The sequence below is a fragment of the Erinaceus europaeus genome, chromosome 16 (assembly GCF_950295315.1).
Source record: "Erinaceus europaeus chromosome 16, mEriEur2.1, whole genome shotgun sequence".
NCBI classification, from domain to species: Eukaryota; Metazoa; Chordata; class Mammalia; order Eulipotyphla; family Erinaceidae; genus Erinaceus; species Erinaceus europaeus.
In genome coordinates, this window is record NC_080177.1 from 72,005,419 (window position 1) to 72,025,750 (window position 20,332).

At 41.5% G+C, this 20,332-nt stretch overlaps 1 pseudogene; it reads right to left on the bottom strand.

The window, feature by feature from the left end:
- Nucleotides 1-3,402: 3,402 nt before the first annotated feature.
- On the bottom strand, nucleotides 3,403-4,333 carry LOC103127079 (olfactory receptor 11H7-like; annotated as a pseudogene).
- Between the last annotated feature and the right edge of the window lie 15,999 nt (nucleotides 4,334-20,332).

Genomic DNA, 20,332 nt, shown 5'->3' on the forward strand with positions numbered 1-20,332 from the left:
CAATAATAGAAATCCCAGGGCAATCTCCAGGCTCAAACTTCATCAGGATTTTTCTCCAGACTAAGTATCAAACAGTAACTTAAGTCATGCTCATGAACTAGGATATTGAGCTATAGATTGTGTGAGGGTTGGTGTGTGTGTGTGTGTGTGTGTGTGTGTGTGTGTGTTTGTAGACAGAAATTGAGATGGAAGGGGGAATTAGAAAGGGAGAGAGAAAGAGAGATGCCTGCAGCACTGTGTTGCTGCTTGTGAAGTGTCCCCACCTGCAGGTGGGAGTAGGGGGCTTAGCTCCTTGCACCTGTACTCAACTTGGTGCACCACTACCCAACCTCAGCTGTGTGTGTGTGTGTGTGTGTGTGTGTGCTGCACTTAGTTTTTCCAGAATACCTACTAAGAAGTTTATTTTTATTTTACCTGTGGAAACTAAACGTGTTAAAATAAAACAATAAATAAAATATTTAAAAAATATATAAAATATGTAAAAAAGTATTGCTGCTGATTAAGGCAAAACTGATAGATCAAGCTTGTCTTAAGTTATAGATTTATAGGTGTATTTTCGGATTTGTATTCCCCCTCCTTTTAGAGTACTACAGTGGTCTTGAGTTCTATGAGAGGGACTTTCAAAGAGATGCCTTTTGGTGTATAGGTAAGGAGTTTCTTTCTGTCTGGGGTACAACAATGCTTGAACATTTTTAGCTGTAACTGATTGGATGGTTTCAACCTGGTAAGGCTTAAGCACTATGTAGCTTTTTTTTTTTTTCTTTTTTCTTTTCATCATTTCACTGCAAAGACATTTTAATTTTCTGTTACTGTTTATAGAGATTATCTTGGGCTAACCTGATAGATTTTTCTGAATACGATTACTTTTAACACATGATATCCTTATCCAGTTATTGAAAATTCTGGTACTGTCTAAAAACAAAATTTATTAGTGACTTAATACTGATTTACAAAATCACAAGATAACAGGGGTGTAACTCTGTGTTGTTTTCGCCGGGCTGGCTTCACGGGTGGGTAACAGACGACCAGGGACTCATGGTTGAGCTGTAGGCAGTATCCCTTTATTCATGCAGGACGCAGCACAATCTATACCAAGCTAAGCTAAACTAAAAACTACAAACAATCTTGTCCTTATAAATATACTAGCCCAGTAGGGTGGGAACAGGATGCGACGCAGAGAGGGTGGAGAGAAAAGTGACTGGTGAAAATCAGGGTATGACAAGGAGAGGGGGCGGAGCAGGCAAGAATTCTACCACTGAACCACCAATGCCCTGGAGGGAGGGTGGTGCTTGTTAACAGAGGTTATGTAAATAGAATGAAGTGGTTATGTAAATAGAATAGTGTTAAGCAGGGGGATTAAACTAATGAAACAGAAGGGGTTTTTAGAAGCATACCAACAACTCTGCACTGTTCCCAGCAGAGTTCTGTATCCCCATTCCTTCCTTTGGAAGCTACAGGAGTTCTACCAAAGTTGCAGATATGGGATGACTATTATTTTTATAATAGCCTTCTTTTTTACAGTGAGGGCAATGACTTAAGATTATAGATATGACTTCCCAGTATCTCACTGTATCCAATATTGGTGTGTGAGGTTTCTGCCAGAAGTGCAATACAACATTTAATCATTTTATTTTATTATTATTTTTTAATTTCTTTATTGGGGACTAATGGTGTATAGTTGACAGTAAAATACAATAGTTTGTACATGCATATCATTTCCTAGTTTTCCACATAACAATACAAGCTCCACTAGGTTCTCCTCTGCCATCATGTTCCAGGACCTGAATCCCTGCCTCCCCCCACCCCCACCAACCTAGAGTCTTTTACTTTGGTGTAATACATCAACTCCAGTCCAAGTTCTGCTTAGTGTTCTCCCTTCTGATCTTGTTTTTCAACTTCTGCCAGTGAGTGAGATCATTCCATATTTATCTTTTTTGTTTCTGACTTATCTCACTTAACATGATTCATTCAAGCTCCATCCATGATGGGGTGAAGAAGGTGAAATCACCATTTTTAATAGCTGAGTAGTATTCCATTGTGTATATATACCATAACTTATTCAACCACTCATCTGTTGTTAGACAATAGGGTTGCTTCCAGGTTTTGGCTATTACAAATTGTGCTGCTATGAACATATGTGTAAACAAATCTTTTTGGATGGGTGTGTTTGGTTCCTTAGGATATATCCCCAGGAGAGAAATTGCAGGTTAGTAGGGTAGGTTCATCTCTAGCCTTCTGAGTGTTCTCCAGACTGCTCTCCACATGGTTGGACCAATTTACAGTCCACAACAGAATATATATTGCCTCCAGGGTTATTGCTGGGGCTCGGTGCCTGCACCATAAATCCACTGCTCCTGGAGGCTATTTTTTTCCCTTTTGTTGCCCTGGTTGTTTTATCATTGTTGTGGTTATTATTACTGTTGTTATTGATGTTGTTGTTGTTGGATAGCACAGAAAGAAATTGAAAGAGGAGGGGAAGACAAAGGGGAGAGAAAGATACCTACAGACCTGTTTCACCACTTGTGAAGTGATCCCCCGTACAGATGGGGAGTCCCCAGGGGGCTCGAACTGGGATCCTTATGCCGGTCTCTATGCTTTGCGCCATGTACACTTAACCCTCTGCACTACCGCCCAACATCCCATGACAGATATTTTATATGTTATGTGCTTTTTTAAAAGTGAGGTGTTAAGTCATGTAATCAAATAACCAGTGTGATTCATTTTTCTTATCACAGTTGTTTTGACAGTGATGGTGAAAATGAAAACATTGAAAAAGGTAAAACCTTCCTGAAAGTAAAACTTGGGATTTTTTTTTTTTTGAAGTAGGGCCTCAAACATGGATCATTTCATCACTCTGGGCCAGTTTTTTTTCATTTAGATAGAAACAGAGAGATGGAAAGACAGAGTGCAACGGAGAGAGTGTGAGAACCACATCACCAGAGTCTCCCCTGGTGCCATGGTAACTGTACATGGTGCGAGGGTTTGAACCTGGTCTATATGCATGAGAAGGTGCACAGCCCATGGTGAGCTATTTTTCTAGTCCTACATTTTAGATTTTGTTGTTGTTGTTGTTATCTCTGGGGTTTCACCGATCTGGGCTAAACTTTTTAGCTACAAAGTGAGACAGAGAGAGTGAAAAACACCGTAACATTAAAGCTTCCTTTAGTGTGGTGAGGGCTGGGCTCAGAAAATTAAGAATTTTTAGGAATAATTTTAGTTACGTGTCAAGGTCTGATCTCTTCCCATGAAATATATTTCTGAAACTTTTTTACTTCACCAGCTGCTGTTATTAACAAAATCTGACCAAAAATTCAATGATTATGAATACAGGCAAGTCTTTTTGTGAAGATTATTTTTCCACTTGCAGAATGAAAGCATCGGTCGGGGTTTTATAAAAGCTGTTCATGAGCTTTGAAAAGTTCTCATTCTACAAAAGACTTGACGGAGGGCGAATTTCATGTCTTTGTTGCGTATGCTGTAGATGAAGGGGTTTAAGACTGGTGTCACTACAGAGTATATCAGTGTGATGACCTTATTCATAGCAACTGAATTGTCATAGTTGGGACTCACATACATCACCATTATGGTCCCATAGAACAGAGATACCACAACTAAATGAGACCACAGGTAGAGAAGGCCTTTTGCCGCCCTGCTGCTGAAGGAACTTTGAGCACAGTATGGAGCACGAGGGCATAGGACCCAAGGGTGTACAAGCAGGTAGTAACGATGATTAGAGAGCTCACAGAATGTCGTACACTCTTTACGGTAGGTTCTGGGACACAGGACAATGCCATCAGAGGCTCCATGTCACATAGGAAGTGATCTATGATGTTGGGGCCACAAAAAGGGAGTTGAGAAATGAAGAAAATAGGAATTAAATGACCAAGGAAACCAAGGAGCCAACATAGAGACACCAGAACACAACAGAACTGTCCAGTCATGATGGAGGGATAGTGCAGTGGACGGCAGATGGCTAGGTACCGATCTTACACCATGACACAGAGGAAGAAACATTCCGTTGTACCCAGGGAACACTGGGTGAAGCAACCAGAGAAGGATATAGTCTTGGTTTTGGAAAGAAAATTCACCAGCATTTTGGGAACGGTGCAGGTCACATACCAGATCTCTAGGAAGGAGAAGTGGGCCAGGAGCGTGTACATAGGGGTATGGAGTCGGCGATCCCACCTCACTGCACAGATGATGGCTATATTCCAGTCAGAGTCAAGAAGTAGACCAAAAAGATCACTGAGAAAAGTAGGATCTGCTTTTCCCAGGGACCAGGAAAGCCCAACAAGACAAAATGTGTCACAGTAGATATCCCTGACTTATTCATGGTTCCAGACTGCAGAGAGAAAACATGGATAATGTCAAGTCACTTTGCTTCTGAGACATTTAAAACTTTCTTTGGACAGGAAGTTTGAATTTTGCAGGCAAATGTGCTGAATATTCTAAAAGTGTATTGAATAGATTCTGAATGAACTTTTTGGCTTTCTTTGTAAATGTACATAGGCTGACAGAATTTTCTATGGGCAGTGGAAAATCATTAAATTTATTTTTTTAATATAAAGAAACATTGATGTAGGGGCAAAGTAGTTTGTATTATACCTAATTTTAAGTGAAAGTTGTTAATATTATTAGTGCTATTTACATCAAAATGTGATGACATATATGATATTACTGTAAAATGGATTTGAATATAATACCTTAAAGATAGATTTAGATAGTCTGAGTATTGACATTTTAAATTCTGTCTTCCACCCAAACATTTCCATTAAAAGGATTAATTTTGGGGGATTAGTGCAGAAAACTAAGATATTCTACCCATGTACCAATTACTGTATTTACTATTTACTGTGACCATTAATTTCCCCAATAAAAAAGAATTAATTTTTAATCATTTTCTCATGATAACAGAAGAAAGTCAATGAGAACATTAGACAGCAGTCTCTGTTCTTCTTGTTGTTGTCATCACTGGAGTTTCACCATTCCAGGGAGATTTTTTTCCAGATATGTATAGAGAGGGACAGACAGAAGGAGAGACACTACAGCACTGAAGCTCCCTCCAGTGAGGTGTGGGCTGGGTTACACATCTGGCAAAGCAAGCACATTAGATAATAGTCTCTTGATGTGTCTTGCTTTTTTTTTTTTTTTTTTGTAATTAAAGATGTCTATGTTACACTATAGCTCATTTATACTTTGTTTTTTCAAGACTTAAAAAATTAATATATTTTAAATAATTTGTTCTGCTTTATATCTTACCACCATTAGGCTACCAAGTTGTAGACACTACTGTGATTCCATCCTGACCTCCCTGGGCCAGATAACCTCACCAATGTATCCCAGAACCTCACCTCTCCAGGGCCCTATCCTATTAGGGAAAAATAGAAACAGGCTGTGGGTATGGATCCATCTGCTAATGCCTATGTCCAGCAGAGAATCAGTTACAGAAGCCAGACCTCGCACCTTCTGCTCCCAAGAAGAATTTTGGTTCATATTCCCAGAGGGATAAAGAATAGGGAAGCTTCCAATGGAGGGGATGGGACAAGGAACTCTGGTGGTGGGAACTGTATGGAATTGTACCCCTGCTATATTGTAATCTTGTTAATCATGACTAAATTACTAATAAAAATTTAAAAATGAATATATTTGACATAAGACATTGTATAAGCCTAAGGTGTATGGAATACTTAATCGGTGCACTTCTTCTTCTAGCGTTTGCCCTTCTTCCGTAGCCAGTCAACAGCGTCAGGTTGAGCCTGATGTAAAGTTTCGAGACCTCCTTTGAATCTGGAGAGGTGGCAGTCGTTGACTATGTGGGTCATAGTCTGTCTGGAGCTGCAGGGGCAGTTCGGGTCATCTCTGGCTCCCCAGCGATGGAACATAGCGGCGCACCGGCCATGACCTGTTGGATAGCGATTGAGGAGGGCCCAATCATAACGTGCTAGGTCAAAGCCAGGTTGACACTTGCAGGGGTCTGTGATGAGGTGTTTGTTCTTTACCTCAGCTGACTGCCAACTCTGTTTCCAAGAGTCTGGAACAGAGAAGTTCAGTGTAGGCGTAGGAGACCAGATTGGGTGACAGGACGTCAAGCATTGGACAGGGTGGGCGAAGATATCCGCGTATATTGGCAGGTCTGGTCGAGCGTAGACGTGGGAAATGAACTTAGATGGTGCTGCATCCCGACGAATATCTGGTGGGGCGATATTGCTAAGAACTGGCAGCCATGGAACCAGGGTGGAACAGATGGTTCCAGAAATTATCCTCATGGAGGAATATAATTTGGAATTGACCAAGTGGACATGGGGGCTACGGAACCATACTGGGGCACAGTATTCTGCAGTGGAATAGCATAATGCCAGAGATGATGATCGTAGTGTGGAAGCGCTCGCGTCCCATGAGGAGCTGGCCAGTCTTGCAATGATGTGATTCCTCGAGCCCACCTTTGTGGTGCACTTATGTATTGAGATACACTTGCTATTTTATTGTTAGTTAAAATTTTTACCATACCACATGATTATCATTTTTCTTTCTAGGTGAGAAAAATTAAGATTATCTTTCTTTATTTTTTACTACATTATCTACAGGACTGTTGTCATAGGCATATAGTTTCATATCTGACATCTCTCATAGGGAGAGATATTTCTGTTTTTAAGTAATGAAGAATCACTGTTACTCATTCCATAGTGTTTTATTTTATGTGGCAATTTATCATGACTTGTATACTTTTAAAATATATCACTATAGATGGACATAGCACATAGCTGTATTAGAGATGAAAATTAGCATTATTAACTTGCTCTTCTAAAACTAACGGCTATCATAAGTTTCCTTTAAAATTCATTTTTTGGAAGACTTTAGTATACTAAAAACAACCCCCCAGTTTTCAAAATAGCATAACATAAGAGAACTAAAGATACCTCCCCAGAGCCCCGCCCCACTAGGGAAAGAGAGAGACAGGCTGGGAGTATGACCAACCTGCCAACGCCCATGTTCAACAGGGAAGCAATTACAGAAGCCAGACCTTCCACCTTTGTTGTTAATATTCAGACGGCTCTTGCTGGGCGGGTTGGCTTTATGGGCGGGTGACAGAGACGCGGAGACAACGGCTGGGCAGGGAAGCTGTATTTCTTTATTCAAGAACAACGATTCATAAACTAAGACAAACTAATCACCAAACAGAACTCTGCTGTCTCTGCGGCAGCACAAGCACTCTTTCTTTTTTCTCTAGAACTCAGGAACCCTCTCCCTTACTCTGGAACTCAGGAACTCTGGCACTCTGGAACTCTGGCACTCAGGAACTCAGGAACTCAGGAACTCAGGAACTCAGAAACCCTCTCTCGGGGTTCCTTGGGGCGGGGCCAAGCGGGCCCACGAAATTAACTGGACTGATCTAATTCTCTTGGCGGGGGAGAACTAGAACCCAATGTAAAGCATACAACAATTCCCCCTTTTCTTTTTAACTAAATGGCTATAGTATCAAGGGTGTGGGGTGAACAGAAACATATATCATACAGGCATTTTTATAAAAAGAAACTGGCACAAATATGGAGATACATGCAAGTGACAAGAACCAGCGTGCTGCTAAGGGAAGGCCTGAGGGGGCCATATCTGCCTCTGTGGGCTAAACTTTATCAGCTTAAAAAAAACATTTCTTGCCTCTGGGGAGCGTACTTGCCTTGACGGGCATTTGCATGGGGGTGGGGAACGGCCTAGAGTCCCAAAAGCAGCTGGCTGCAATTTACTTACTATGAAACAAAACTTGTTATTAGCATATTTCTAAAAGAGAAGGAATTTGAGACTTTTACATATCAACAACGTCTTTTAGCCTTTTGTTACACCCATTCAAGATGGAGACACACCCTAGTTGTGGGCAGGAGAGGAAACCTCAGGCATGAGAATAATTAGCATAGCCATTGTGCGATCTACCATTTCTAATAGAGAAGGTAATGGAGAGTTTTACATATCAACAAGTCTATTTAACCTTTTGTTTAGCCTAACTTAGTTAAAATATATTGATTGTTAACTAATTTTTACCTCAGACTTTAAATGTAAGTTAATTTTATCTTTATGAGAATTACGTTGAAAACCTTTTTCATTTAACTTTGACTAGTAAGAAGTTAGCCTTAAAGCTACTGTTTACCAAACTTTAAACATACACATAAACATGGTCATTAATACACTAGGAGAGAAACCTTTGTTATGAAGACATGTCATTTTAAACACGAATTTAAATCTGTACTGTCTTAGTTGTTGGGGGGAGTTCACCATCCGGAGGTGGCTTCCTGCACAGCTTTACTTCTAGGAATTGCAGGTTGCGATCTCTGTACAAATCTCTGCGTACTCTAGCTTGTCTGCCTTCAGACCGGACCGGCAGCTGGAGATCTTGTGTGCCCAGTTTCGGCAGGGAGCCTGGGGGTCCGGGAGGCCTGGGATGGTTCCAGAATTTATAGCAAAAGGGCAGGCGGGCCAGTTTTGTAGAAGGCGTGGGCCTAGGTGCCCAGGGGTGGTGGCCATGATAGGCCGCCGCTGCCCTACCCCATGGCCCTGTCATGTCTGCTGCCCTGCTCGCAGTGGCCGAGCAGCGTGGAGGGATCACGCGTCCAGTGCCCTGTGCCACGTGGTGGAGAGCCGGCTCCTGTGGGCTGGCCTCGGGCTCTTGCGTGTTGGCCTCGGGCTCTTGTGTGTTGGCCTCGGGCTCCAGGGGCTCTTGTGTGCTGGCGTCGGCCTCCTGCGGGCTGCGGGGCTGCGGGCGCGGTGCGCGGGGTTGTCTGGGCGCAGCCGGCTGGCTGGCTGTTTAACCAGGTGGAAACAGCAGCTCCGCGCCTCGCCTCCCTCCCGCTGGCTCTTCCCGCTGACTGTTCTGAGTTCGCCCGAGCGAGTAGAAACCACAGAGTGGTCCAGAGATAAATATTCCAGAAACAGCAAAACAGTCTCGTGAAGAAAGAGCAGAGGCCTTTGGAGATCTCTTCACAAGCAGAAGAGAAGGCCATAGTGCATAGGTAGCCAAATTGTCTTTACTTATCTGAGAGATGCGCAGGTCAGCCCCACGTTGGGCGCCATTTGTTGTTAAAATTTGTAATCATTTAGTTAAAAAGAAAAGGGGGAATTGTTGTATGCTTTACATTGGGTTCTAGTTCTCCCCCGCCAAGAGAATTAGATCAGTCCAGTTAATTTCGCGGGCCCGCTTGGCCCCGCCCCAAGGAACCCCGAGAGAGGGTTCCTGAGTTCCTGAGTTCCTGAGTGCCAGAGTTCCAGAGTGAGAGAGTTCCTGGGTTCTTGAGTTCAAGAGTGCCAGAGTTTCAGAGGGTTCCCCAGTATGAGAGTTCCAGAGTTCCAGAGTTGGAGAGTTCCCGAGTTACAGAGTAAGAGGGAGTGCTTGTGCCGCCGCAAAGAGACAGCAGAGTTCTGTTTGGTGATTAGTTTGTCTTAGTTTGTGAATCGTTGTTCCTGAATAAAGAAATACAGCTTCCCTGCCCAGCCGTTGTCTCCGCGTCTCTGTTACCCGCCCGTGAAGCTAGCCTGGCCAGCAAGAGCCTACAAATTTTAACAACACACCTTCTGTACCCCATAATGGCCCTGAGTCCATACTCCCAGAGGGATAAAGAATAGGAGAGCTTTCAAGGGAGGGGATGGGATACAGAGTTGTGGTGCTGGGAATTGTGTGGAATTATATCCCTTCTTGTAACATTTCCATTTTATAAATAAAAATAATAAAACTATACAAGTTCTAAAATATTTTGTATTTTCTTATTTTAAAAATTATTATTCATTTCATTTGATAGGACAGAGAGAAATTGAGAGGGGAAAGGGAGATAGAGAGGGAGGGAGAGGGGCCAGATGGTGGCATACCTGGTTGAGTGCACATGTTACAATGTACAAGGACCCAGGTTCCAGCCCCCCCCATTCCCCACTTGCAGGGGGATATCTTTGGGAGTGGTGAAGCAGTGTCATCAGTGTCTGTTTCTCTTCCTCTCTCTCTCTCTCTCTCCCCCTTCACGTTTGATTTCTGACTGTCTCTATCCAATAAATAAATAAATATAATAAAAAATTAAAAAAGAAAATAAAAGAGAGGGAGACAGAGAGATCTGCAGACCTGCTTCAACACTTGTGAAGCTCCCCCTCTGCAGGTGGGGACCAAGGACTTAAACCTGGGTCCTTGCACATGACAATGTGTGTGCTTAGGTGGGTGTACCACTCATCACCCAACTGTATTTTCCCTATCATACTATCATCCAGAAAGATAGCTTTTCAAGAACCAAATGCAACTCAAACTTTTAACATATTGGAATCTCTAGAAAAAAATTAAAAAAATTATTGATTGATTGAGATAGGGAGAAATCAAGAGAGGAAGGGGGATAGAGAGGAGGGAGGGCCAAGGGTTTGAACCTAGTTCCTTGTGCCTTGTGACAAGTGTTCTATCATCTAGCCCTGCTCTGTGAGCTCTTTTGATTTTATTAAAAAATCTTTATTTTTATTTATTGTTTTATTGCCATCAGGTTTACCACTGAAGCTTGGGGTTGGAACTATGAATCCAACCATTCCTGCTGCTCATTTTTTTCCTTTCTATTTTATTGGATAGGACAGGAAGAAATTGAGAGGGGGAGGGGAGGTAGCCATAGAAAAAGAGAGACACCTGCAGACCTGCTTCTCCACTAGTGAAGCTTCCCTTCTGCAGGTGGGAACAGGGGGCTCTGAATTGGGTCCTTGGGCCCTTGTTTACTGTAATGTGTGCACTTAACCAGATGTGCCACCGCCTGACCCCTCTAAAATTTTTTTTTAATTTCTTTATTGGGGAATTAATGTTTTACATTCAATAGTAAATACAATAGTTTGTACATGCATAACATTTCCCAGTTTTCCATATAACAATACAATTCCCACCCTTTTAAAATATTTATTTAGTCCCTCTTGTCACCCTTGTTGTTTTATTGTTGTTGTAGTTATTATTGTTGTTGTTATTGATGTCGTCGTTGCTGGATAGGATAGAGAGAAATGGAGAGAGGAGGGGAAGAGAGAGGGGGAGAGAAAGACAGATGCCTGCAGACCTGCTTCACTGCTTGTGAAGTGACTCCCCTGCAGGTGGGGAGCTGAGGGCTCAAACTGGGATCCTTACTCTGGTCCTTGTGCTTTGTGCCACGTGCGCTCAACCCGCTGTGCTACCCCCGACTCCCCGAGGATCTTGCCTTTATCCTCAGAGCCACATGTACTGCTTTGGCTTCTTTTGCTTTCTCATGTGAAACTCTATCTCATGTGAAATAAATCTTAAAAAATCATTGACTAGAACTGGTATGTATAAAGTATAGTATTAACCGAACATAATCAAATATAAAAAACCCTGCTCAGGGGATCAGGCGGTGGCACTCCTGGTTAAGCACACACATTACAGTGTACAAGGGCTGAGGTTCAAGTCCCTAGTCCCCACTTGCAGGGGGAAAGCTTCATGAGTGGTGAAGCAGGGCTGCAAGTTCCTCTCTGTCTCTTTTCCTTTCTCTCCCCCCTCAATTTCGCTTTGTCTCCATCCAGTAATAAATAAATTAAAATATTTTAAAAACACTATTCAGTGAAGTTCTATTAAATAAGATAAATATACTTGTGGTGTTGCAGGCTTACTAAATTGGTCGTAGAAAAAGTTGCAAGGGGCTGGGTGGTGGTGCACTGGGTTAAGCACACATAGTACGAATAGCAAAGACCCACGCAAGAAATCGAGTTCGAGCCCTTGGTTCCCTTCCCTTGGGTTCGCTTCACAAGCAGTGAAGTATGCCTGCAGGAGTCTACCTTTCTCCCTCTCTATCCTCCCGTCTTCTCTCAATTTCTCTCTGTCCAACCCAATAAAAATGGGAAAAATAGCCACCAGGAGCAGTGGATTCATAGTGCTGGCACTGAGCCCCAGCAATAACCCTGGAGGCAAAAAAAAAAAAGTTGCTAAACTCATCTGAGCTTGTTATATAGAAGAAGTCTGTGATCTTGTTGGTCAAGAAATCAAAAGAAGAAACTGGACAATGACAACAAATTCTAATTTTTTTTTAAAGTGGCTTAACTGTGAAGTGTTCTTCAAGCTTCTCTGATGATCACTGTGATGAAACACCATGGAAAAATAGTTCACTGTTATGGGAATGCTGTGCTTTCCAAGCAAGATCCTATCTGCTCAACAAGCTGGGAAAGTACCAAAGCAGACCACCCCCATCTCCAGAAAAGCAGCAACACTAACTTGAATTCAAATTCACAGAGTGGCTTAAATTCAAAATTTACAAGACTGAGTTCCATGTATGTGAATTAGAGACTACTCTTTCTGACATTAAAAGAAAAATAAATCTTGGAAGAAAAAAAAATTTTTTTTTGTTCTGAATGAAAAGTGAAATCAATGTTCTTTGGTACTCACTCTCTTGAGTGTAGTGAATGTGCAGGGGGACAGGCCCAATGTGGTGTATAATGGTAGCAGTTTCCATCAGAGATGTCTCTTGTATACCATGAATCCTTTCTGATTTATCCTGGAGAGAATTTTACTTCTTCACTGACTTTAATGTAGAACATCGGTGTTAGAACTCCATGGTGACTTCTTCTAGTTTACGGGTGTTGTAAAATGGAGGCCTGATTCATGCTTCAGTTTAGACACAGCTGAGTTTTCTCAGGTATTTCTTTACATACTCCTACAACTTCCCATGCTACATGCTTTCTTTTCCCCAGAGCTTCTGAACTACTTCCCTGGAGTTTTCATCAATAGTTTTTTTTAACAAAATTTTTTTTGATTTTTTTAAATATTTATTTTATTTATTTATTCCCTTTTTGTTGCCCTTGTTGTTTTATTGTTGTAGTTATTATTGTTGTTGTCATTGTTGGATAGGACAGAAAGAAATGGAGAGAGGAGGGGAAGACAGAGAGGAGAGAAAGATAGACACCTGCAGACCTGCTTCATCACCTGTGAAGCGACTCCCCTGCAGGTGGGGAGCCGGGGTTCGAACCGGGATCGTTATGCCGGTCCTTGTGCTTTGCGTCACCTACGCTTAAACTGCTGCGCTACAGCTCAACTCCCATTTAACAAACTTTTTTATTTTAAATTTTTTATTTAAGAAAGGATTAATGAACAAAAACATAAGGTAGGAGGGGTACAACTCCACACAATTCCCACCACCCAATCTCCATAACCCACCCCCTCCCATGATAACTTTCCCATTCTCTATCCCTCTGGGAGCATGGACCCAGGGTCATTGAGGGTTGCAGAAGGTAGAAGGTCTGGCTTCTGTAATTGCTTCCCCGCTGAACATGGGCGTTGACTGGTCTGTCCATACTCCCAGTCTGCCTCTCTCTTTCCCTAGTAGGGTGTGTCTCTGGGGAAGCTGAGCTCCAGGACACATTGGTGGGGTCTTCAATCCAGGGAAGCCTGGCCAGCATCCTGGTGGCATCTGGAACCTGGTAATTGAAAAGAGAGTTAACATATGAAGCCAAACAATTTGTTGAGCAATCATGGATCCCAAGCTTGGAATAGTGGAGAGGAAGTGTTAGGGAGGTACTCACTGCAAACTCTAGTGTACTACTGCTTTCAGGTATATATTTTGCAGTAGTTTATGGATACGTGTGCACATATGCTCTCTCACACAGAAACTGGTGTATATCTAGGTTATGGGACTTTGTTAGAAAGTGAACTACCTGAGATGAAATTAGAGTGTACTATAAAAGGAAAGGTCTCACCCAAGTAATGAAGCTGAAGGGTTGTCATTCCACACGTGAAGTCTCTGGACACAGTCTGAGGTGAAGCATGTTGAGGTGGCAATCGTTGCGTTGGTTAGGTTGTGATCGGCAGATGCAATATTATTTGGTTTGGATTGGGAGATGCATACGGGAAAGTGGGCCCTATCCAAGGGTTCCAGGACTGGGGGAAGTAGGGGCTCTATAGTGGAGATGTGAGGTTCCTGCTGTCTTAGGGTTCAAAAAGACAATCGATAGTTAATGTTATCATCACATTATTTGTTAATTGGGTTAACTTTGAAAAGTCCTTTTGTTATGGTTTGCTGTACAGTATCCAGTATCTTGTATATAGCTGTGCTATTGGATGCTTCTAATCTACTTGGTCTAGGCTTTTGAGAGAGTCCGCGTATCAAATACACAGCCTATATATTAAAAGGATTCAGTTTGTGTTTTGAGAAACTTTGAGACATACAATTGATTTTCCCCCTCTCATATTAATTAACTACTGATTTATATGTCTACATTTTGCTAGGAGTGTACATAAACACCATTCCCACCACCAAAGGACTGTGACCCATCCCTCCCGCCCACTCCCACCCCCCACTGGCCCAGGAAGCTACATGTCTACCCCTCACCACTGGATTTTTACTTTGGTGCCCTACTTACAATTTGATCAGGTCCTGCTTTTAGTTTCCCTTTCAGATCTTCTTACTCAACTTCTGTTGATGAGTGGGATCATCCCATACTCATCTTTATCTTTCTGACTTAGTTCACTTAACATAATTCCTTCTAGCTCTGTCCAAGATGGGTCAGAGAAGGTGGGTTCATTGTTCTTGATAGCTGCATAGTATTCCATTGTGTATATATACCACAGCTTTCTCAGCCACTCATCTGTTGTTGGGCACCTGGGTTGCTTCCAGGTTTTAGCTATTATGAATTGTGCTGCTATGAACATAGGAGTACACACCTCTTTTTGGTTGGGTGTTATGGAGTCCTTGGGGTATATCCCCAGGAGAGGAATTACTGGATCATATGGAAGGTCCTTGTCTAGCCTTCTGAGAGTTTTCCAGACTGCTCTCCACAGAGACTGTACCAATTTACATTCCCACCAGCAATTTGTTGCTGCTGTCCTTTTTGATGTATGCCATTCTTACAGGAGTGAGGTGGTATCTTAGTGTTGTCTTAATTTGCATTTCTCTGACAATCAGTGACCTAGAGCAGTTTTTCATATGTTTGTTATCCTTTTGGATCTCCTCTGAGGTGAATGTTTTGTTCATATCCTCTGCCCATTTTTGGATGGGGTCATTTGCTTTTTTGGTGCTAAGTTTGCTGAGCTCTTTATATATTTTGGTGATTATTTTCTTGTCTGACGTCTGGCATGTGAAGATCTTCTCCCATTCTGTGAGGGGTATCTCTGTTTGTTTAATAGTTTCTTTGGATGTGCAGAAGCTTTTCAATTTGATGTAGTCCCATTGGTTTGTTTCTGCTTTAGTCTTCCTTGCAATTGGGTTTGATTCATCAAAGATGTCCTTGAGGTGTATGTGGGAAAGTGTTTTTCCAATGTTTTCCTCTAAGTATTTGATTGTTTCTGGTCTGACATCTAGGTCTTTGATCCATTTGGAGTTGATTTTTGTTTCTGGTGAGATAAAGTGGTTCAATTTCATTCTTCTGCATGTTTCAACCCAGTTTTCCCAGCACCATTTATTGAAGAGAGCCTCCTTTTTCCATTTAATCCTTTGGGCCCCCTTATCAAAGATTAGATGCCCATAGGTGTTGGGATTTACTTCTGGGCTTTCAATTCTGTTCCACTGGTCTGTGTGCCTATTTTTGTTCCAGTACCATGCTGTTTTGATGATGATGGCTTTATAATATAGTTTAAGGTCTGGGAGTGTGATGCCTCCATTTCTGTTTCTTTTCCTTAAGATGGTTTTGGCAATTCTAGGTGTTTTCAGGTTCCAGATAAATGATTGTAGTGTTTGTTCTATTCTCTTAAAGAAGCTTGGTGGAACTTTGATGGGTATTGCATTAAATTTGTATATGGCTCTGGGGATAATATTAATTTTGATGATATTTATTCTTCCAATCCATGAGCATGGGATATATTTCCATTTCTTGGTATCAGTTTCTATTTCCTTGAGTAGCAACTCATAGTTTTCAGCATACAAGTCTTTCACTTCTTTGGTCAACTTTATTCCTAGGTATTTGATTGATTTTGCTGAAACAGTAAATGGGAGTGATTTCTGGATGTCTTCTTCTTCAGATTTAGTGTTTGCATAAAGAAATGCCACTGATTTTTATACATTGATTTTGTAGCCTGATACCTTGCTATATTGCCTAATAACTTCCAGTAATTTTCTACTGGATTCTTTAGGTCTTTCTATGTATACTATCATATCATCTGCAAATAGTGAGAGCTTGACTTCTTCCCTTCCAATCTGTATTCCTTTGATTTCTTTCTCTTGCCTGATTGCTATGGCAAGAACTTCCAATACTATGTTGAAGAGTAACGGTGACAGTGGATAGCCCTGTCTAGTCCCCGATCTGAGGGGGAATGCTTTCAGCTTTGTCCATTGAGTATGATGTTGGCTGTAGGTTTGCTATATATAGACTCCACTATCTTGAGGAATTTCCCATCTATTCCCATTTTTTTGTAGCGTTTTGAGCATGAATGGGTGTTGGATTTTGTCAAAGGCTTTCTCTGCATCTATTGAGATAATCGTGGTTTTTGGCTTTGCTTTTATTGATGTGGTGAATGACATTGATTGACTTACAGATGTTGAACCAACCTTGCATTCCTGGGATGAATCCCACTTGGTCATGATGAACAATCTTTTTGATGTGTTGCTGTATCCGGTTGGCCAAGATCTTGTTTAAGATTTTGGCATCTATGTTCATCAGAGATATTGGTCTGTAGTTTTCCTTTTTTGTTCTGTCCCTATCAGCTTTTGGTATCTGAGTGATATTGGCTTCATAAAAGGTGGAAGGGAGTATTCCTGTTTCTTCAATCTTATGGAATAGCTTAAGAAGTATGGGTATTAACTGTTTCCTGAAAGTTTTGTAGAATTCGTTTGTGAAGCCATCTGGTCCAGGACTTTTGTTGTTGGGGAGATTCTTAATAACGGTTTCAATTTCTTTGTCTGTGATTGGTGCATTTAGATTTTGTAGTTCTTCTTGGTTCAGTTTTGGAAGTGCATAGGTTTCTAGGAATTGTTCCATTTCTTCCAGATTCTCTAGCTTGGTGGCATATAGTTCTTTATAGAAGTTTCGCAGGATTCTCTGGATTTCTGTGGTGTCAGTTGTGATATCTCCTGCATCATTTACAATTCTATTAATTTGAGTCTTCTCTCTTTTTTGTTTGGTGAGTCTGGCTAGGGGTTTGTCAATTTTGTTTAATCTTTCAAAGAACTAACATTTGGCTTCATTGATCTTTTGTATGGTTCTTTTATTTTCGATGTTGTTTATTTCTGCTTGAACTTTAGTGATTTCTGTCCTTCTGGTTGCTTTAGGGTTTCTTTGTTCCTCTTCCTCTAAGTCCTTGAGGTGTGCAGTAAGGTCGTTCATTTGAGCTTTTTCTTGGTGTTTAATATGTGATTGTATGGCTATAAGTTTCCCTCTCAGTACTGCTTTAGCTGTGTCCCAAATATTTTGATAGGTTGTGTCTTCATTTTCATTAGTTTCCAGGAACATTTGAATTTCCTGTTTGAGTGAGTCTCTGACCCAGTGGTTCTTAAGGAGCATGTTGTTTAGTTTCCAAATTCTGTGTCTTTTAATAATTTTCCGTTTGTTGTTAAATGTTAGTTTTACTCCACTGTGGTCTGAGAACATACTTGGGATGATTTCAATGCTCTTGAATTTATTGATGCTGTCTTTGTGGCCTAACATGTGGTCTATCCTTGAGTATGTGTTATGTGGATTTGAAAAGAAGGTGTATTCCAGTTTTTTGGGGTGGAGGAGTCTGAAAATGTCCAAGAGGTCTAGTGTGTCGATCTCTTCATTCAATTCTCTTGTATCTTTATTGGTTCTCTGCTTTGTTGATCTGTCTAAGTGTGAGAGTGGGGTATTGAAGTCTCCCACTATTATTGTATTACTATTGATGTATTTTTGAAATTCTTTCAGTGGATGCTTAATGTATTTAGATGGTCCCTCGTTGGGTGCATAGATGTTAATAATTGTTAAGTCTTCTTGGCTGATTGATCCTCTAATAATTATGTAATGTCCTTGCCTATCTTTTATTACTTTATTTAATTTAAAATCTATCATATCTGAGATGAGAATAGCTGTTCCTGCCCTTTTTTGGGGTCCGTTAGCCTGTATGATAGTTTTCCATCCTTTCACTTTAAGTCTGTGTTTATCTTGTTGTGACAGATGGGATTCTTGCAAGCAGCATATGTTTGGATTATGTTTTTTGATCCATCCCCCCACCCTGTGCCTTTTGATGGGTGAGTTTAAGCCATTGACATTTATTGATATTATGGATTTAATGTATTGTAGTGCCATTGTTCTAAAAAAGAATTTGTTTGCTCTGATATATTGCAAGTATTATAGTGATGTTCTTGTTTATACGAGGTCTTTTAGTACCTCTTTCAGGGCCAGCTTGGTGATGGTTGCCTCCTTTAACTGTTGTTTATCTAAGAAGGTTTTGATCCCTCCAGCTAATTTGAATGAAAGTCTAGCAGGATATATTATCCTTGGTTGAAACCCTTTTTCATTCAGGGCTCGATAGATATCTTGCCACTCCCTTTTGGCTTTTAGAGTTTGAGTGGAGAAGTCTGCAGATAATCTTAAGGGTTTTCCCTTGTATGTGACTTTTTGTTTCTCTCTTGCAGCCTTTAGGACCCTTTCTTTATCCTTACTTCTTCTCATTGTGACTATGATGTGTCTTGGTGTCTTCAGGTCTGGGTTGATTCTGTTTGGTACTCTCTGGGCCTCTTGAACCTTGATATCCTTTCTGTTATTCAGGTCTGGGAAGTTTTCTTGTATTATTTCCTCTAGAATGTTTGCTTCCCCTTCCTCTCTTTCTTCCTCTGGCAGGCCAATTATACGAATGTTACTTCTTTTGAGATCATCCCATATGTCTCTGTTGTTGTTTTCAGTGTCTCTCAATCTCTTTTTAAGCTCTTTCACCTCTTTCTTTGTTTTCTCTAACTCATCCTCTGTCTGACTAATTCTGTTTTCTGCTTCTGTTAGTCTGCTTTCCCTTGCCTCAGCTTCTTTCTTCATTACAGCTATTTTAGCTTTCAGTTCTCTAATTGCCTCAAGATAATCAGTATTTTCCTTGGGGGTCTCAACTGTTGTTTCCCTAATACTGCCATTCCTTTCCTCCAGTGTTGTTTTCATTTCTGTGATTAATAAGTTTATTATTGCTTGCATACTTTTCTTATCTATGGTTACTTCTGGCTGATTTCTAGTTTCTTCTGGGCTCTTGTCTTCATTCATTGGAGTAGCAGTTTTATTTGTTTTTGATCTACCCATTTTTTTTATTTATGTGTTTCTTTTTTTTTATGCTCTGTTGTTCCTCAGTTGTTGTGTCTTGAGTACAAGTAACACTGTACTAAATACCTTTATGACAATTGCACTCACCAACCTCTGGAATTACAGTAGCAACTGAAGTAAGTATTGAAGTAGTTTAATTGTTACCAGTTAGCCAAACAATTTCTCCAGTCCGTGAAAAAATAGTAACCAAATCCCAGTGAAGAAAGAGAAAAGAAAGAGAGGATAGCAAGAATAGACAGTTATGCAAATCTACTATCCACCGTATATTCTAGGGGTAACAAGAGGGGAAAGGGAACTAGAGCATAGATACACACATAGAGAGTCCGCTCTGAGTCAGATTTCTTCCCCAAAGTAATTCACAAATTCAGAAAGGCAAAGAAGAAGGAAGAAGTGTATGAAAAGATTAAAAAAAAAAGAGAGAGAGAGACAAGAGAGAGAAAAGGGAGAAGATAAGAAAAAGAGTTGTAATTAAAGAGCAGTGCAAGGAACTTCCCAAATGTGTATCAGTGAATTCAAAAAGCACCCTGTTTGGTGGTGTGGGTTATCCTGCTAGGAGCTGGTCCCCAGGGACTGCTTGTGGCGGGGGGGGGGGGGGAGGGGGGAAGGAGATATGCTTGAAAATTAAAAGGAAGAAAAAAGAATTTTTTCCCCTACTCTAATTCTTAACCCAAATTAAGTTATAGTCATCTCCTTGTCACCGCTATGACACCTTATTGGCTGGCCTGCTAAAGGCAGAAAATCCTATTGTCTCCAGGGGATGTGTTCGGAGCTCAGCGGCTAGCAGCTTCTCAGTCCGCCATCTTCCGGGAAACCCCCCCCCCCCCAGACTTTTAAAGGATTTCTCGAAAATGAAAACTAGCTCCAAGTCCTTTGATCCAATGAGAGCTATACTTAAGAAGTCTTTGGATTCGCCCTCAGGGTCGCGGTGGTCCCTGGAGACTCCCAAGAGAAAGCCCCCGAGCTACAGTGCTCCCTCCGGGTCCTCTGCCGGCCGCCCAGCAGCGCTCTGCAACCGGCGGAGGAGCCGCCTTCCCGGGCGGAGGACAATGCCCGGCCACCCGCCTTGCCCGCCGCCGCCTGGGAAGTCTGGAGCAGCCCGCCCGCTAGTCCGTGCCACCTTTACTCTAATTCTGATTGACTGGCCTGCTAAAGGCAG